Source organism: Engraulis encrasicolus, chromosome 7, assembly GCF_034702125.1.
Source record: "Engraulis encrasicolus isolate BLACKSEA-1 chromosome 7, IST_EnEncr_1.0, whole genome shotgun sequence".
Taxonomy (NCBI): Eukaryota; Metazoa; Chordata; class Actinopteri; order Clupeiformes; family Engraulidae; genus Engraulis; species Engraulis encrasicolus.
Genome location: NC_085863.1, coordinates 20,072,767 through 20,077,875, shown reverse-complemented (window position 1 = coordinate 20,077,875; position 5,109 = coordinate 20,072,767). Strand labels below are relative to the sequence as shown.

Here is a 5,109-nt window from a genome sequence, read left to right as displayed (position 1 = left end):
CTCACACTCACATTTCAAAATATTTAGGGCATTTTCTGATGTCTTCGGCTTTCATTTTTTCCTTCTTTCTTTCTTTCTTTCTTCCCTTTTCTTATTTAGATCAGACAAACACAGATGTATTGAGACGTACACAAGACATAATCTGACATCCTGTGCAGCCATTTATGCAGATACATACATGTCATGCATGTGTTCATCATGCATGTATTATGTTGCATTACATTACATGACATTGCATTTGGCAGACCCTTTATAACCAAAGCAACTTTCAAAATATAATATATAGGACTAATCACATAATCAAAAACATAATCATAGCCAACATCCACTGGGCAAAATAGGCTTGTATCCGGAGATATTTTGACTGGATATGTTTTATGACACGCGGCATATTCGGACCAGATTTCGACCATTTCCCGACTTTTCAAGAATCCGTGAAAATCTTGGCATATTTTGACTCCGGAATTGTGTTTGGTGAATACGGAGATATTTTGACTGGATACCGGTATTTTGAATGACGTGTGATGCCAATCGCATTGAATAGAATGTTGGCCCTCCCTCTGCCGTTATGCAGCCCGCCGCTTCCTATCTGGATTTCTGTCGTACGTTAGTTGGCAGCATCTTTATCACAGACTTTCCAGAAATCTGTCGCAGACTTGTTAAGCCATCAAAATTTTTTTAGTTCTAGCTCTAGGCTATGGGACTATGAGAGGACTCCGAGACGGTGTCCAAGTGAGATGGCTGGCGAGGTTGTTCGAGGTCATTTCATGATGAGGATGGACCAGACTTTAAGACATTCTGAGGTAAGTTGAAGTAACAGATTAGAGGAACATACGGTGTATTGTCTTAAAGTAGCTCTAGATCAAAATTAAAGCATGCCTGAATATTGTAATTGTTTTCTGACTGACCGTATAGCTAACTTGCTAACTAACCAGCGCCTTGTACTGTCCACTAAACAAGGACGGTTATCTTAGCATGTTAGCTAGCCTAGCTTTTTCGGTCTGGTAGGCAGATGTTAACGTTAGCTAGTTAGCTAGCCTGCCACCACCTAAAAATACTAAACCTTTGGGCAAGTGATACGGTGTCACGAATGAATGTATGCATAGACGTTTTACTGAATGGATATATGACGTCGGATATCTGCAGGGGCTAGATTTTGAAATTACGACAACATTTGGTAACCTGCTACATTTTAACTAGCTAGGAGGAGACTAATATTTGGTTACAGATTTGTTTGACATAAAGCTTATTTTCCGTGATATCTAAAAGTTAATGACATCATGGACACTTGTGTCTGAATGTCGCACACAAGTTATCACCTTGTATAGTCTTGAAAGTGTGGCTGTATTGTTCTAATATATGATTTGTCCCCCTTGACCAAGCGAAAAACACACACTCTCAATTGCCTTTCTGTAAGATAAGAGATGGTCACAGCATGTGTCGTTATGAACGGGGCATAGGTAAAGAAGCCCCCTCCGATGTTATTTGACAGAACAGGAGTATGCCCTGTCGTTGCTCTTGCTCCAATGCACACATAGAGCTAGAGACTTCTGTGCCAGAAAGAAGAGAACGAGAAATTGTGAATTTAAGAATGTGTTTTGTTATAGGGTAATTGATGACATCGTATGGATGACATGATGCCCATCTAGGAGTGTGTGTGAGAGAGAGAGAGAGAGAGAGAGAGAGAGAGAGAGAGAGAAAGAAAGAGAGAAAGAGAGAGAGAGAGAGAGAGAGAGAGAGAGAGAGAGAGAGAGAGAGACTGATGATGTGTATAAGGCCTCTGCATGTTTTGGTTTTGTATTTATGTAAGCTGATAAACACCTTAATTTTGTTTGGAATTAGGCCTAACATGATAAAAAGTACTTCACTCTATTCTACATCCGCAGCTCCATGAATGTCATGAGACACTCCAGGAGACGGTGGTTGCAATGCATTATCAACACCCCGCAACCCCAACCCTCCAATGGAACCCAGAACCCTCCGGAGTTCCTCAGGACCTGTCGGTAATATATTTGACTGCATGTTTTAAGGGAAAGAAAATGATCTAGACTTTACATGTGCAATTTCCATTTTAACCATCTCAAATAACCCTGAGGTTCTCATCGTCAAACTAGAGAAAACATCAGTAAGGTTAAGGCTGTCTTTTACAGATAAGGTACTTTATTCACTGTATTACTAAGCACTTTATTCATCCTGTGGGAAATTCAAGAAACAATTGTCCACTGTTTGTAACAGTATTTTTTAGCCAATTTGGATTGGAGCCAATTTTGGTCCCCTAGGGGAAATTCTTTCTCTGCATTTATCCCATTTCGGCTAGTGAATCACATTGAAATTTCTTAGCATAACAATATGTGATTGTGTTATCTTTTTTTTTCATTAGGCATGAGTGAGGCGCACACATCGTGCGTTGGAGGAAGAGTTGCAGTGACGACTTGGACCACAGGCCAGGTAAACAGGTTTACTCTGAGCATGTCAGCCCATACTTCTGTGATCAAAGTGCTATTAATAGAGAAAGATGTAATGCAACCAGAGGAACATATATATGTTGATGAGTACACTCCTGTTGAAAAAGTAATATTTTGAACAATATTTCAATAAACACACAAGTTATTTCCAAAATGACCATAGAGTAAGTGTAATACAACATCTTTTCAGCTTACTGCAGAAAAGTAAGGTCAATAGTATAACTTGAATGACATATTTGTCCATTGTTCTGAAATTATGCTGGTGCAAAGGTGAGTACACCCCTATGTTAAACTGTCTATGGAGGGGCCGTGTTGGCCCGAATTTGAAAGATTAAAAGGGAGGTCATCGCTGTGCATTTCATCCTTGCCTTACATTGAACTTTTACATTTCGAGTCTGGACCTAGCTAAACAAGATGTATATGAGATTTGAATGAAATCCTATGGAGAGTATCATGATCTGATGATGTTCAGTAGTCACAGTACATGTTAACAAGCATGTTTCTAGTGGTGAAATTCAGCTTCCTACTGCGGACGGCATCGGTACAGGTCCGAAACATTTCGGTCCTACTACCATGCTTGACTTTCAGCATGAGGCACTTTTCTTTCTACAAATCACTTTTTACCACCACACATGCTTGACACCATCTACTGATGCAAAATTGTTTATCATGGTCTCATCAGAGTCAAACAGACTAAGGATATGGGATATGGAACCATGTACTGTGATCTAATGACACCATGATAAACAAATTAGCTTTAGATCAGTGGTTCTCAACCTTTTTTGAGCAAACGCCCCCTTGGACTCATCACAAGCCTCCAAACACCCCCCTGACCCTATCATAAGCCTGGCCACGCCCCCTCACCTCCCCCTCCCTAGTATCAGCTGTATCCTTCTCAACAAAGAAAAGTGCCCATGCTTAAAGTCAAGCATGGTAGTGAGAGTTGCACGGTTTGGGGCTGTGTGGATGCCATCAACAGGAGGAAGCTGAATTTCACCAAAAGAAACATGCTTGTCGACATGTACTGTGACTACTGAAGCAGATCATGATACATACTCTCCACATGATTTCATTCAAATCTCACACACATCTATTTTGGCCTGGTGGGGACTCATAATGTAAAAGTTCAATGTAAGGCAAGGATGAAACACACACAACGATGACCTCCCTTTAAATCCATTTCAATTTCAAGACGTTTTGGGCCAGCACGCCCCTTCTCAGACAGTTTAACATAGCATAATTGCACAAAAAAATGGACAAATATGTCATTCAAGTTATACTACTGACCTTACTTTTCTGCCATAAGATGAAAACATTTTTGTATTACACTTACTCTATAATCACTTTGGGAACAACTTATGTGTTTTTAAAAATATATATATTATTCACAATGTTACTTTTCAACAGGGGTGTAGTCATTATTGCCATGCACTGTATATTTGGATCACCATTACACGTTTAGTCATAAAGTAATGAAAACTTGTGTACAGCATTGTATGTTTTCTGTTCAGCTGTAGATTACCTAATAGTGACGAGGTCACCAATGCCATCATCCAGGCTAGTAAGGATTCTGGGTAGAGCTGGGGACCAGAGAGTTTACTCATAACTCATTTATGTGATTATGATGTATAAAAAAGACTAACTCAGTTTCTTTCTGTCTCGCAGAAGCCTGAAATAGATTCTTTGAGAATCTTAAAAGTCAAACAACTGGGCCTTGCGGGGAAGACTGATGACGTGAGAAAAAAAGGAAAAAGCTGATGGGCAGACGTGAGCGGGTAGGTAAAACCACAACTACCAACCCCATCATACAACTGCCATCACTTTCTTTTGTCACTACTTCACTTCAGGGGGCAATTAGCCAATATCCCCTTTCTTTCTTCCGAGTACTATTGTTAGTTTTTAGAATGACCGCATTTGGTACAAGGTATTTGCAAATGGGCAGCCAACACTAAAGGTCTGTTTTGACTCCTCCGTCAGGCCCTACCATGGAGCATATGGCAGGGCACTCGTTTGCAATGCGACCGACCCGGGTTCAATTCCTGGCCTGGGTCCTTTGCCAGCCCTTCCCCATCTCTCTCTCTCAACATGCTTCCTGTCATCATCTGCACCGCACTGTCATTATGAAGACAATAATATCTTTTTTTAAAAAGACTCCTCCATCAGTTGGGGGACACATACTGTCAGTGGGGGGGCAGTGGCAGATCGCGAACAATTAAAACTGGGAGAACTATACGTTGATCGCGGCAAGGGGTCTATTCAGCGCTAAAAGGGAGGGCGTGGTGGCTGTTTGGGTACTTGATCTGCCGTTACCCTGCTGACAGTACGTGTCCTCCAACTAAAGGACGAGTCTAAACCAGGCTTACAGTTTTTCTCGATTGCCTCCACACAAGTTCTGGTACTTCACACACAATTCTCGGAACATCTCACCCATTTCCCAACTCCCCTAACCAATGTCACTGAACACTAAACACAATTCCTACTTAACACTCAAATTCCAGTTTTAAAACACACTCTTTTCACACCATTACACACAATTCTCTGGATTACACTCAATTTTCATAAAGAAAAACACTGGGTTTCTCATGGAACACACTGTCATTCACAACACTACAATCAACTGCAACTATGTTCACTTCCTCATCAC

At 40.8% G+C, this 5,109-nt stretch overlaps 1 long non-coding RNA gene across 2 annotated transcripts; it reads left to right on the top strand.

Moving 5' to 3' along the window:
- Positions 1-691: 691 nt before the first annotated feature.
- LOC134452018 (uncharacterized) lies at positions 692-4,214 on the top strand. Of its 2 annotated transcripts, none has more exons than XR_010035336.1 (3): positions 692-803; positions 1,887-2,003; positions 4,131-4,214. It is a non-coding gene; the product is annotated as an uncharacterized LOC134452018 (long non-coding RNA). The 2 variants fall into 2 exon arrangements; XR_010035335.1 differs by lacking the exon at positions 4,131-4,214 and adding an exon at positions 2,381-2,395.
- The last annotated feature ends 895 nt before the right edge of the window (positions 4,215-5,109 follow it).